Source organism: Bison bison, unplaced genomic scaffold, assembly GCF_000754665.1.
Source record: "Bison bison bison isolate TAMUID 2011002044 unplaced genomic scaffold, Bison_UMD1.0 scf7180017864270, whole genome shotgun sequence".
In the NCBI taxonomy this organism is placed as follows: domain Eukaryota; kingdom Metazoa; phylum Chordata; class Mammalia; order Artiodactyla; family Bovidae; genus Bison; species Bison bison.
In genome coordinates this window covers 4795435-4809974 of record NW_011494842.1, presented here as the reverse complement: position 1 = coordinate 4809974, position 14540 = coordinate 4795435, and the positions used below count along the sequence as shown (strand labels likewise).

The following is a 14540-nucleotide window of genomic DNA, read 5'->3' as shown; positions in this document are numbered from 1 at the left end:
CATTCTATGGGGGGGTGGGGTTCCTGGGGTGGTGCTGGCCTTTCTGCTTCATTTTGCTGGAAGGCTCAGCTCTGTGGACTTGGGATACTGCAGGGTGCCTAGTCCACCTGCGGGGGAGGCTGTAGGGTGAGAAGGAGGGGCGAGGGGCCTGATGGGTTCAATCCCTGGGTCGGGAAGATCCCCTGGAGGAGGGCACAGCAACCCACCGCAGGATTCTGGCCTGAGAAATCCCATGGACAGAGAACTGTAGCATTCACACCACTCAAAATTTTGGGCTTCCCAGGTGGTGCTAGTGGTAAGGACCCGGTCTGCCAGTGCAGGTAGATGAATTAGACAGGGTTCGATCCCTGGGTGGGGAAGATCCTCTAGAGGAGGGCATGGCAGCCCACTGCAGCGTTCTTGCCTGGAGAATCCCATGGACGGAGAAGCCTGGTGGGCTGCCGTCCACGGGGTCGCAAGAGTCGGACACGACTGAAGTGACTTAGTACGCGTTAGCTTGAGGCCCCTAAGGTTTCCCACACCGGAGGTTTGCGTTGCTGTTTCCGCAGACAGAGGAGAGGGTTTCCGCCCGGGGAGGGGGAGAAAGTCCTGGAGAAGTGGTGGGTGGAGACCATGGGAGAGGTTGTGGAAGGTCTGGAACAGCGGAGTCAGGGGAGTGACAGGAAGTAGCTCTGAGCAGGGTCAGCGGCCCAGGGTGTGACCAGGAGGTGACAGGGACGCCCAGGGCATGGCGATCACCGACCTTCTGTCCCCGCAGGATGGAGGGGGTCCAGCCAGAGACAGGCGTGTGGGCAGGAGGGGTGTGCCCCTGCGCCCCGGGGGAGGGAGCCTCCTGCTACTGCCTCACTGAGTGCTGTTTTTTTTTTTTTTTTTTAATTCTTTTGCTGGAAAACAAGAGTTCCCATGTGAAGTCTCTGATTTTTGAGTGCTGACATCTAACTCAACCATTTTGAAGCCACACTGTGGGTCAGGGGCGCAGGGTGGGTTTGGCTGGGCTCCTGTGGGCTCTGACGTTCCTAGGACTCTGCAGAGGGACTGACCGGGAGCTGGATCCCACTGTCTGGGTGGCGTCTCGCCTTGCTGGGCGTCTCCTTCGGTTTGGAGGATGGAGGCTCTAAAGATAAAGACTTAACTAGCTAATTAGTTTCTCAGGAGGAGCTAACAGGGGCGATAGTAATCTGAAGCCTTGGCCCGGGTGAACCGGGATCCTGATAACAGAGTGCCGCAGCTCCGCTCCTTTGCTCTGGGCAGAGCGGCCCTCTTCGCCAGCCCTCTCTCTTTTTTCTTGTTCCCAGGTCTTTTCTTGACTTGCCTTCGTCTTTGCTTCTTCACAGCCTTTCTTTCCTTACTGCTTTCCCCCATCTCTTTTTTTTTTTTTCTGTATTTCCCTTCTTCCCAGTTCATTTTTCTCAGAGTTTGCCTCAAGGTAATTCGTTCAGGCTGAGTGTAGACCAATGTTTTTGCGTGTTGCTTCAGTAAACTTTTATATTCCCTCCTCCGAGTTTTCAGACTCCGGGAATGAGCTGTAACGTAGGCACATGTACAGTCACAGGCAGCGTTTCCCCTTCAGATTGGTGGGGAGCCTGAACCCTGGGGGTTTTGCTCAAATTTCAGAAACGCTGTCTGCCCTCAGCCACCCTCTCATAGCTTTGACCACCCTTGAGCTGACAGGTCCTTGTCCCTTTGGAGGGACAGTTGACATTTGGGGCAGGCTGGGAAGCAAGTCTGCAGTGTAAGGCGTGGGTCTGTGTGGGAAAGCCCTGCAGCGCTGACCCAGGTCCTCTGCATTGCTGACGTGGGGTGTTCCCGAGGCGGCCCCCGGGCAGCCCCCGGGGGAGGCACCTAGACATCGGACCCTCGCTGCCTGCCTGGGGTCTGTGCCACTTCCGGCCTGCATTTTCAGTCTGGCTGTGAAGGCTTGGAGTCCAAACACACTGTATTTGTGAAGTAACTAACCGTTAAGTTTTTTCACTTCCAGAGACATTTTACTTAGACCTTGAGTTAGTCTTCTGGAGAGAAAGGTCCGATTTCTCTTGGCCCTTATGGTACTGCGGTACAGGGACTCTGAGCCTGTCTTCACGGGCCTTTCGGGCTCTGGAGGCGCTAGGTTGGGAGCCCCCCGGGGCCTGGGCTCCCTGGGGGCCTGTAAGGAATGCCGTGCACGAGGCCAGCACGGTGGGTTGCTGACCAGCACACGCATACAAAGCAGGCCCTCGGCTGCACCCCTCCGGGACCTGCTGGGGGCCGGGCTGCCTCCTCTGGCCCGTCCTGGGCAGACTCCGCCTGGTACGGACCTGCTTCTTTACCAGAAGCACCCACAGTTCTCTGAACACCGTGGATTCTGAAGCTGTGTTTCTCGGGATACTGACGTGTGGCGTGGAGCAGGGGGCAGTGGGCGCCCAGGTGAGCGGTGCTGGGGTCCGGTGGCCCTGCCCTGAGGACCGCGGGCGCTGTGGGCTCCGGGGCAGGAGGGACGGGTTCCTACCCCGTCTCCTCTCCCGGTCCCATGGTCTTACCAAGTGACCTCATGTCTCCCAGCCTCGCCTCTCTGGTCCTTTAAAGGGAGGCTGGCGCCGCCGTCGGGAGGGCGTGGTGAGGAGCACAGTCCCGTCCGCAGGGCGCCTGGCTCAGTCTGGCATGTGCTTCGGTGCTTATCACCTGGGCTTGCAAACCCAGGATCTCCATCCGTACTCTGAACTTCTTGTCAGAGAGAGCGGATGGCTGACCCCTGGGGCTCTCCTCTGTCCTGGAGCCCTTCCTCTGTGGGGACCCTGGATGTGGGACCCTCATCCTGTTGACCCTGGCGTTTGGGGCTCAGCCTGTAGGTCTGCATCTGCGTTGCCTTTCTCTCACTTCCTGCTTTGCTCTCCTGTAGGGCCTTTCTTCCTGCATCCTTACACGTATGTACACATGTGTATACACATGCACACGCGTGTATGCACATGTACATGCACGTACACACATGTGTGCACTGCTGAGCTGGTACCGAGGAGCTGTATCTGAAGCCTGGCTTAAGCCCAGCCGGCTTCTCCCAGGTCACTGGCACGAGGTGACAGTTGTCCGAGGCCCTGGCCTGCCGGGGGGCTCTGCAGCCTGCGAGGGCTGACCTCTGCCTGCTGGGCCTGCAGGAGCTCAGGGACAAACCCAGGCTCTGTTCTTCCTCCGCACCCACGGACACACGAAGCAGGCTTCAGGTATCGGTCTCCACGAAACTTCATCTCAGCCACTGTGAGCTTGACTCTTCCTGGAGGACAGGCAAGCTGGCTTTTACAAAATGTTTTGTTTTTATTGGTTTTTAATGCTAGCCCTGAAAAAGAATGCCTTGGTTTTGGCCCAGGGTGCTGTCAAAACAAAAGCCTTCCCGTATCCAGGATAGAAGCAGGTTTCCGGAGGGCCCACGCGCGTTGCCACGGTTGAGTCTCCATCTACCCTTTGTGACTTTTCAGTAACTCTGTATCCTCCTTGCGCTGATCATTTAAAATTCTAATTGAAAGTGTGGCTTTCATAATGTGAGCTCTTTTGGCAAACGCGTGAAGGTGTGTCTGATGTAATTCCAGTCTCAGAAGCAGTTTTTAAGTAAAAGAGGCTTTAATCTTCAATGCCTTTGATGCTGGGTTGTTCATTAGATATTTTGAGAATGTAAATTATGGTGAACACAGTACCAAAGGGCACTTTTTTTTTTTTCTTCGTTTGGTGTATTTCCTCATTCTTGGGTTGGTAATTATATTTGGGATAATTTAGGCTTGGACTAGAAGGCAATGGCAACCCACTCCAGTACTCTTGCCTGGAAAATCCCATGGACAGAGGAGCCTGGTGGGCTGCAGTCCATGGGGTCGCAAAGAGTCGGACACGACTGAGCGACTTCCCTTTCACTTTTCACTTTCATGCATTGGAGAAGGCAATGGCAACCCATTCCAGTGTTCTTGCCTGGAGAATCCCAGGGACAGTGGAGCTTGGTGGGCTGCCATCTATGGGGTCGCACAGAGTTGGACACGACTGAAGTGACTTAGGAGTAGCAGGAGCAGGAGGCTTGGACTGCAAAATCGATTTTGGGTCTGCGTTCTCTATTTGTTATGTAGTAGTGCTTCTTTGTTCACTACCTGACACGGTGTCTGGATGTGTTTTCGGACTGGAACCGCTACTTGTCTCTCTCAACAGGCTCTTGAATCTTAAGCAAAAGAAACACGTGGGGAGAGAGAACTCCCAGAGATGGAAATTCTAAGTGCCCAGTGCCTATAGAAATCAATCAAAAACCTTTTTGTGTTCATTTTGAATTACCAAAAATGAGTTCAGTTCAGTTCAGTCGCTCAGTTGTGTCTGACTATTTGTGACCCCGTGAATCACAGCACGCCAGGCCTCCCTGTCCATCACCAACTCCCAGAGTTCACCCAAACTCATGTGCATCGAGTCGGTGATGCCATCCAGCCATCTCATCCTCTGTTGTCCGCTTCTCCTCCTGCTCCCAATCCTTCCCAGCATCAGAGTCTTTTCCAATGAGTCAACTCTTTGCATGAGGTGGCCAAAGTATTGGAGTTTCAGCCTCAGCATCAGTCCTTCCAATGAACACCCAGGACTGATCTCCCTTTGGAATGACTGGTTGGATCTCCTTGCAGTCCAAGGGACTCTCAAGAGTCTTCTCCAACACCACAGTTCAAAAGATCAATTCTTTGGCACTCAGCTTTCTTCACAGTCCAACTTTCACATCCATACATGACCACTGGAAAAACCATAGCCTTGACTAGATGACCTTTGTTGGCAAAGTAATATCTCTGCTTTTCAAGATGCTATCTAGGTTGGTCATAACTTTCCTTCCAAGGAGTAAGCGTCTTTTAATTTCATGGCTGCAGTCACCATCTGCAGTGATTTTGGAGCCCCCAAAATAAAGTCTGACACTGTTTCCACTGTTTCCCCATCTATTTCCCATGAAGTGATGGGACCGGATGCCATGATCTTAGTTTTCTGAATGTTGAGTTTTAAGTCAATGTTTTCACTCTCCTCTTTCACTTTCATCAGGAGGCTTTTTAGTTCCTCTTCACTTTCTGCCATAATGTTGGTATCATCTGCCTATCTGGGGTTATTGATATTTCTCCCGGCAGTCTTGATTCCAGCTTGTGCTTAAATCAAAGTAGAGCTAAATTTACACTTAGTGCTTTTTGAATATGGCTTTATTTCAATAGAATATTTAAATAATATGTTAAAGTTCCTTATTCAAGTTTTTAATAATTTTCTGGGATTCTTTGTAAACTATATCTTTGAAAGTCAGGGGAGGCTTATGGACACGTACCCGCCCTTCCTTCCTGTTCTTTCTGATCCATACATCTTGGGAATGCTTTCCTAGGTGTCAGACCATCTGAAACAGTGTGTGAGCTCCCTAAAAACCCAGCTGTCTTCCCCTCTACAAACATTTTATCACATTAGTGTCATGGTAATAGATTAAGACAGAGAAGATAGCCAGAGTTTTAATTAGTGCTTCCAATTTTAAGCCAAAAAAATCCAGTTAGGATGATATTTTTGATTCTGGACATTGATTTTGGGGGGTAGTATTTTTTTTTTTATTTTCTGCCTCTGATTACAAATATGACACTGATGCCCTTTTCGGGAACCTTGATAAATTCAAAATGTTTAACAAGGCAGAAGAAAGTCCCCTGTAATCACATGTAAGGTTCAAAAGATTCGAGTCCCTGACTCCAATAAGAGGTAGTGATTGTGCAGAATTCCACCTCAGGAACTCTGGGGTCATCGTCACCCTCCAGCATCTTGTTTCGCGTGCCCCCCGCCCTGCATTGTGAATGCCTGCCTTTCTCCTGGACTCAGAGCTCCTGGAAGGGAGGGGCTGCCCTCAGTTTTTGTATCACAAGGATCTAGAGTAATGGGGGTGCTCCAAAATGGTTAAGTTGAGGGACTTCCCTTGTGGCCCAGTGGTTAAGCATCTGCCTTGCAATGCAGAGGACGTGGGTTCGATCCCTGGTCCGAGAACTAAGAGCTCACATGCCGTGAGACAGCTAAGCCCGCAAGCCACAACTCCTGAGCCCACGTGCTCCGGAGCCCACGCTCTGCAACAGGAGTGGCTTTCTCTGCTGAACCCCAGTGCAACCAAGAAAAGATTAAGTTGAAATGAAATTCCGTGCGTTTTAAGTTCACACCACTGAATTGGATGCAGCCTGTGCTCCGTGGTCAGGACTGGATTTGTTTTGGTTTTTTTTTTTGAAATGTCTAGAAATATTTTAGAGAGCATTTTATATTTTGAATAAGTAATGCACGGATGTGATAAAACACTGAGGCAGCACCGGAGCGTGTGTACAGAGAAGAGCAGCTGCATCCCGTTCCCGGGTTCTAGGCCTGCACTTCCTTCCGCAGAGAAAGGGCTCTTATCACTTGTGTCTTTCCAGAGGTGGTCTGTGCACGTGCAGACACGAATGCTGGTTACCTTTTAAGCAGCTTTCCTTTGGGCGGCAGGGCAGGGGTGGATGTGTGATGATAGGGCCTTTCTGGAAGCCTCTCCGTACTCTCTGTGAAAACTGGAAGCCCAGCCCAGCAATTCCAGCTCTGGCATTCAGTTTTAAAAATAGAAATACCAGTCTGTCAAGATAGAGATTGAAGAATTTTGTTAATGCATTTTTGCAGTGGCCAAAAGGAGGGAGACGAAAAGGAACAGAAAAAAGAAAAAAAAGGGAAAAGGAAATACAGTGAAGGCTTGTCAGGGAAGTGATTGAATAGATTGCGATACACTTACAGAGAGGACGCGGTGCTTTATTAAGTAGTCTGGAGGAACTTTCTTGATGTATTTTTATCTAAGAAAAGAAAGATGCAGAGAAGATTGTCCAGTATCTCCTTTTTACAAAATAATGAGAAACTCCGTGTGTGGCTGTGCATTTGTCTGTTTATGTATGATGTTATGAGTGTGGAGAAAGACCGGGAAGGGGAGAGTCAAGTCAAAAATGCTTTCTAAATTGAGTTTACTTTTCTTGATTTTTAACAATATGCCTGGAATCTTCCCTGGAATAGGTGTCGCGGTCAGTGAAGTCATTTGTCAAATCTCCTTCCTTTCACTTCTAGGAAATGGGTACTCAAGTCCTCACTTAATCTCATTGCGCAAGTGCGCTTGTGTTTTAGGGTCTGAGTCACCCAGGGCAGGAACTCACTGCTCAGCACGCATGTGGTGGGTCCCGCTGTGGCCTGAGCCTCTGGAGGTGCTCAGCGTCCGTGTAATCGCTCTGTAGGACCAGAAGAAATGATTGCTGAGGCCGTGCAAGAGCCAGGGTAGTACAGGGTCTGATGGTCACCGGAGGGTCTTACCAGCAAGGTGAGTTAGGTGACAGAGTTACTCAGTGGTGATGGTGACAAATGGAACGGCGTTGTGGAGAAACAGGCAGTTTGGGGGGGGGGGTGTCCGCTGGGTTTGCCTCTCAGCATACCTCTTGGTTGCCCTTCGCATTTATCTGGTTAGCCTTGCTGGGATTAGGCAAGTACACCAAGGCATCGTGTCCCCGCAGGTTCACAGAAGTGCCTACACGCTCCTGAGTGAATGTGCAGTAAGTCCCAGGGAAAGGTCTAAATTGCTGTTATCGGGACCCTAAATAATTAGTCTTGGCTTGAGGAGGTTCCGTATCTGCTCAGACATCTGTAGAGGAGTCTAGAAGCTCCACTCTTGACCAGAGCAGCATAAATGCCAGATGAAAGGGATGCTGGTGGCAGGGCCTCAGCCCCCGAGGGTAGGGCAACCCACCAGCATCTCTCTGGCTTGCGTGTCCCCTCCCACTTCTGTAGAATCTGGGCTCCAATGAAAACTTTCTCGTTCCTAGATTTTCCCTGTTGTGCTTCTGTAGGAAATGTTACATTTCACCAGGGCTCTTTTAAAAAATGCTATGTCTGAAGTGAGATTTATCAGCCAGGGCAGAGAAGGGCTCCTCCCCTCGTTTTGGGCAGAACACGCTCATAGATGCAGTCTGAGAGCATAGAATGCATGCGTGATTATCGGATTGTGCTTAGGGCTTAGTTAACATGTATAGTTCAGGGCATAAAACGCTTGGTTAACTCCATCTGCAGGTCTTGCTCACGCACGTTGCTTCGTTCAGACCACGTCTCCATTATTTTGTGCAGAATTTTAGTTTTTTTTAGAATCAAATGCAAGACTTCACATTTCTTGGGGCTAAATTTACTCTCATTAGATTAGCACATTAGCTCTACTGTGGCTGCCTTTCAGAAGATCTTTTTTCCACTGCTGCTGCTGCTGCTAAGTCACTTCAGTTGTGTCCGACCCTGTGCGACCCCATAGACGGAAGCCCACCAGGCTCCCCCGTTCCTGGGATTCTCCAGGCAACAACACTGGAGTGGGTTGCCATTTCCTTCTCCAATGCATGAAAGTGAAAAGTGAGAGGGAAGTCGCTCAGTCGTGTCCGACTCTTAGCGACCCCATGGACTGCAGCCCACAAGGCTCCTCCATCCATGGGATTTTCCAGGCAGGAGTACTAGAGTGGGGTGCCATTGCCTTCTCCGCTTTTTTCTACTAGATTTTCTTAAAAACTTACTGGCTAGTTTTTGGGGCCCTGAAAATGAAAGAAAAATGTGTCATCAAATGGAAAGGAAGTGGGAGCCAGGAGCTGAATTTAAGAGTTCTGACCTTCAGCAGGTTACTCAGCCCTTGTGAACTTCCGTCCCATATACCATCATTGGTGTGAAATGGAAACCTCTTGCTCCTAGTCCTGTTATAAATAAGGGCACTCTACGCAGGCATCTGGAGTAGAGCTGTGCACACTGTCGGTGCGGTGAGTCCGCGCAGGCATCTGGAGTGGAGCTGTGCACACTGTCGGTGCGGTGAGTCCGCGCAGGCATCTGGAGTGGAGCTGTGCACACTGTCGCTCCCTGGGATTAGCATCAGTGTGTGAAACGCACCCGCGGCAGTGCCGCATGGGCCGGACACCTGCCTCGTGCCCCCGTTCACTCCTGCAGGTGGGTGACACACCCACAGCCAGCCTTCTCTGAGTTGACCTTGATCGTTCCACCAGTTTCCACTCCCTGTGTTTTCTCTTCATCCCGTCCCTCCTTTCGTTCAGGGCAGCGTAAGAAGTGTTCCCACATGCCTTGGTGAGCTCCAGATGCTCTGTTTAGGGACACGGGAAATGATTCAGGATGTAATATTACAGGAAAAAGGCAAGATATTGGAGTGTACAAATCACAATTCAGTGAAACAAAACGTTGCAAGGTGAAGTAGATGTGACCTGAGGTGGCACGCCCAGCCTGAGCACTGACCTTGCGGGCACGCGTGGGTGCACTTCTGTATGCCGCTGCGGCGGCCACATGGAGCGGCTCCTTCAGGGCGGGTTGCCTTCTTTGCTTTTTTCCTAGGTGCCAGAGCTTGTTTCCTCTCTGCTGTTCAGAGAGCACTTACACCTCTGTCACTGGCACCAAGCTCTCTTTGAACAATTTAAAGCAAAAATGATTTTTTCCTTTTCCCCGTGCCTGTTGTAATCTGCAGAGTTGAGCCGTCAGGGCAGAAGGTCATCTGTGTCCTTGCTTTGCACCATTTGAATCCTGCACCACGCCCCACGCTCCCCTGACCCCTGCCCCGGGTCCCCAGGGGTCTCCCAGGGCCCTGGGTAAACAGCGTCTCTGGCATGCTTTCCTCTGTGCACGGGGCCGGACTGTCCTGGGCCCTGTAGGCACTTTTCCTTCCTGGGTCCCTTCCTTTATGACTGTGATGGACAAATATAATCCAGGCTTATGTTATTCTTGTATCCATTTTTTTTCCTTTTGATCTTAAATAAAAGTACTTTTGAGGTCCTCAGAGTATCCTCAGCATTGGGGCCTCAGCATTGGTCCTCCTGGGTTGAAAAGCTCAGGGGAGCCCCTGGCACCCTGACCTTGTGCTGACCTTGATTGTTCTAGCAGTTTCCATTCCCCCCTGTTTTCCCTTCATTGGTCCAGGGCACCTTAAGAGGTGTTCCCACATCCCTTGGTGAGTTCCAGATGCTCTGTTTAGGGACACACCTGCTTAGGGACACAGCCCCCTGAGGACCACGTGATTTCTGTGGCTGTGCCTGTCCATTTGTATCCTCAGTTACTCTGAGTCTATTGGATGGTCCCAAAGACCATCTGAGAAGTCACCGCCTGCTTTTTCCATATTCATGCTGCTCTCTGGTTTTTTCCAAGTTGTTGGGCCCTGGTGGCCTTTCTCAGATTCTGTGCAGACCCCTACTCTGTTTTTAAAAACAGTTAACTTATTTTTGGCTGTGCTGGGCCTGCATTGCTGCACAAGGGCTTTCTCTCGTTGCAGCGCGTGGGCTCCTCATTGCAGTGGCGTCTCGTTGTGGAGCGCGGCCTCTGGGCACAAGGGCATCCGTAGTTGCTGCCTGCAAGCGTAACAGCTGCACAGCACGTGGGCTCTTCCTGGAGCAGGGATCAAGCCCCTGTCCCTGGAGTTGGCAGGCGGATTCTGGACTGCCAGGGAAGTCCAGCCCCTGCACTTAAATATAGTGATGGAGGGGAACTTTGTCAGTAACTGCTGTGGCCCATTTCAAGCTGACTTTGGAAAGACTCCAAGGTTAATGCTTTGCTTTCTAATACTAGGCTTTTAAAACATTAAGAAAAAAAAATTTTCTTTTTTTCATGTTGTGAGGGCATTCTGTTCTTTTCCTTTTTGAAGGGAGCCCATCAAACGTATTTAGATTTTTGTCAGTAATTATTTTGAACTACAACTTGTGAAAGAAATTATAATCACCACACTTGTCATGAGTTGAGAGACTGTTTACTCTCTATTCTTCCCCTGGCTGCATATTTCTGGGTCCTGTTAGGAACAGCACATCCACTGTGCCAGTGTCAGGTGGCTGGTAAGGAATACGGCTCCTTGACAAGAAGAACATAGCAATTGAGAGAGGAAAATTGCAGAGGAGCCGGGAGGACGCAGGAGCCGCAAAGGCTCAGATGCCAGTGAGAGACCAGGGAAAACGGTTTAAACTTGCTTCTGGAGTGTTTAAACCAATGGGTGACCCAAAAATAAAGCCCCACCCCCACCCCACAAAGCCAGAACAAGTACCACTGAGTGAATCCCACCCTTGGAATGGAGGAGGTCAGGGAGATATAGGACGAAGCTTAGTCTGGCCCGTCTGCTGTGGCCTCATCAGGAAGGTGGCTTTGGCATTCTGAGAGCCAGGAACGCTGCTGGCGTCTCCAGTGTGCTGACAGGTGAGTGGCCTGGAGCAGTGACAGCATGTCTTCCTAGAGGTGGCTGGGGAGCAAGCAGCCAGCACATGGGGCTTGCTGAGCTGCAGCCAGGTCCTGGAGGGTTGGCTCAGGTTTCCGAGGTTCCCCTGGGATTAGCTGACGGCCACTCGTCTGTCCCTGGCCACGTACTGAAATCTCACTGGTACTAAATGCCCGCTAACTTCACTTGTCCATCCTAGGGCCTCTCCGAATGTGCTTTTTCGTAATGGGTAGGAAGAATGGCCATACAAAGGATTCATCCTCTCCTCTTCTTGTTCTTGACCTTGCAGACGTGAAATCCACACATGTATTCTTGGGAGATGTGAGTGTGTTCCCTGCAGTGGGGAAAATTGAGCCCCGTTTAGGTGGAAGCCTCCCAAGCACTAGAAAGGGCTTGAGCAGGTGCGGTGGTGAGAGGTATGCCAAAGCTCCTTCCAGCTCAGCCGTCCCCACATACAAAGAGATCGGATGCCTGGATGCATCACCTAAGGTCAGACTCCTAACTCTCCGTGTGCTTGGTCCTTGGGGAGGTCATGGCAGCCTGAAGGCCGTGGCCAGCCTGCTCCTGGCCTGAGACCTCACAGTGCTTCACTTAGACCTGCATTCTGAAGATAGGGAACAGTTGTATTCTGTTACAAGGGTCCCACTAAAGGGATGTTGCCTGTAAGCTTAAGTTCTACGTAATGGCCCGCCTCTGGCAAACCTGACTCCTGGTGAGTATGAAGCTAAAATATCTTCGTTCAGGTTATAGGCAGGAAGATCTTGACCAGCTCATCTGTGAATGACTGCAGGAAGGAAGAAATTAACATATGCCCTCTGGAGGCTGATGGGAATCAGGAAATACTTGACTTGACTCCCTCCCCTTTTAGTACAAAGGAAGCCTAAGTTCTGACTCAGGCGAGATGGTCTTTGGAACATGAGGCCACCATCTTCTCAGTCTGCTGGCTTTCCTAATCAGTCATGGTTCTTTGTCCCAACAACTCATCTCTTAATCATTGGCCTGTCGTGTGGTCAGTAGTATGAGTTTGGACTCGGTAGCAATTCCCACTCATAGTGCCGTTCTCATCCGTGTGTGTGTGTGTGTGTGCGTGCACGCATGCCCACGTGCTCAGCCACGTCCGACTCTTTGCGACCCCATGGACTATAGCCCACCGGGCTCCTCTGTCCATGGGATTTCCCAGGCAAGAATACTGGAGTGTGTTGGCATTTCCTTCTCCCAGAGATCTTCCCAACCCAGGGACTGAACCCTTGTTTCCCTGCGTCGGCACGCGGTTCTTTACCACCAAGCCACTTGGGAAGCCCCCACTGTTCTCATTTATGAGGTCTGATTTTTGGATTTAAAAACAGAACAGGAGCCTTCGATTAGCATGGAAAGTACTGATAGGAATCAATTAAGATTCTGTATCTTTTTAAAGTTCTTTGTAGCTCCTGAGGGAGGACATGGTCCTTTCGTGGAGAGCTTACTGTGTTGCTGCCTGCATCCTTGCGCAGAAGCCAGTGCTGATGCTGTCTGGCCAGACTCTTCCTTTATCTCCTTCCTTCCAACTCCTGTGAAAAGTCACGCTATGTTTTTGACATCCGTCTTGATCAGGCTTATTTTCCTCCTCAGTCGCCAGGGGATGTGACATCACGTTTGTTCTTTTTGGCAGCACTGGGTCTTTGTTGCAGCACGTGGGCTTCTCCTGTGCGTGGAGTGCAGATGCTAAAGCACGTGGGCTCAGGAGTTGCAGCACGAGGGCTTAGCTGCCCCGCAGCTCGTGGGATCTTAGTTTGCCAACCAGGAACTGAGCCCGTGTCTCCTGCATTGGAAGCCGATTTCTTAGTACTAGACCGCCAGGGAAGTTCCATGACATCATGGTAGACTTGATTTTGGGGTGCTGAATTCTGACCCCAGATAACCTGCTGATGGCTTTGCTGCTTCTTGCAGATACTGTACTTTTCGCTCAGTCGTGTCTGACTTTTTGCAACCCCATGGACTATACAGTCCATGGAATTCTCCAGGCCAGAATACTGGAGTGGGTAGCCTTTCCCTTCTCCAGGGGATCTTCCCAACCCAAGGACTGAACCCAGGTCTCCCTCATTGCAGGCAGATTCTTTACCAGCTGAGTCACAAGGGAAGCCCTAGGGCTAGTTAATTATAGGCCAAAGAGCAGATCACACGTTGTTATCTAAGAACCTTGGGAAGTTTTGACTGGAAGGAAGAACATGCCCAAGGGAAGTTGAACTTGCAGAATCTCAGGGTCAGAAAGGTACTTTGTAGATCAGTTTCCCATTTAGTCCATCTGATTCCATCCTGAAGCCACACGGAGCAGTCATCTAGCCTGTTTGAGCAGGGAATTCACTGGGTCCCCAGAGGACTCTGCCATGTTCAGTTCAATTGTAGAGGGATGTTTTTCTTTCTTTGGTTGGGCCTTACTGAGCAAGTCTGATTCTTACACCATGTGACAGGTCTTCAGATACTCATAAGCCATTTGACAATCCCTGCAAATCTTAACTCCCTTTTGGCTCATCACCATTCTTGCTGTGCTGGTTGCTCTGTCCTGAGCTTTTTGCAGCATGCTGTGAGGTTCCCGTTGTTGCCTGGTAACCATGCATGGGGAAAGAGTGTGACGTTGTCCTTAGACCTTTGATCTGTATGGCTCTGATGTGTACTTCATAATGGCAGTAAGTTTCAAATCTTGCATATGTGGTGGGAGAAGATGCACTTAATTTTTTTAAACATTGAAGTATCGTCGATTTACAACGTTGTATTAATTTCTGGTGTACAGCAAAGTGGTTCAGTTATACACGCATGCATGCATGCTGAGTCGCTCACTCATGTATGACTCTCTGCAACCCCATGGACTGTAGCACACAAGGCTCCTCTGTCCATGGGATTCTCCTGGCAAGAATACTAGAGTGGGTAGTCATTTCCTTCTCCAGGGGATCTTCTTGACCCAGGGATCGAACCTGGGTCTCCTGCATTGAAGGTAGATTCTTTACCACATACGTGTATATGTATAAATGCATGTTGTTTCTCATATTCCTTTCCGTTCAGGTAAATCACAGGATAGTGATTGGGCATAAAGACTTCTGAGAGGTTGTGGCATTTGGGATGAGCGGCATGTTTCTAGCTGGAGAAAGGTGTTGGAGACAGTGAGGGGGGACCTGGTGCATAGCAGATGGTTCCCTGGGGCTGCAGATGTGGGGACCGAGGTCAGAAAGGCCACTGGGCAGTTGTGGGCAGAGGGTAACTGGATGTCAGACTTGCAGCCCAGGGAGCCTGGGTGTGAGGGGTGGTTTGGATGCTTTACGTACCATGTAGTCTTCCTCGAGTTCAGTGGCACCCCACTCCAGTACTC

The 14540-nt window shown here is 50.4% G+C and overlaps 1 protein-coding gene across 1 annotated transcript in view; it reads left to right on the top strand.

Annotated features, from left to right (window-relative positions):
• LRRC1 (leucine rich repeat containing 1) overlaps positions 1 to 14540 on the top strand; it is a 119392-nt gene that overhangs the window by 2176 nt on the left and 102676 nt on the right. The gene's annotated exons all lie outside the window — the stretch shown is intronic.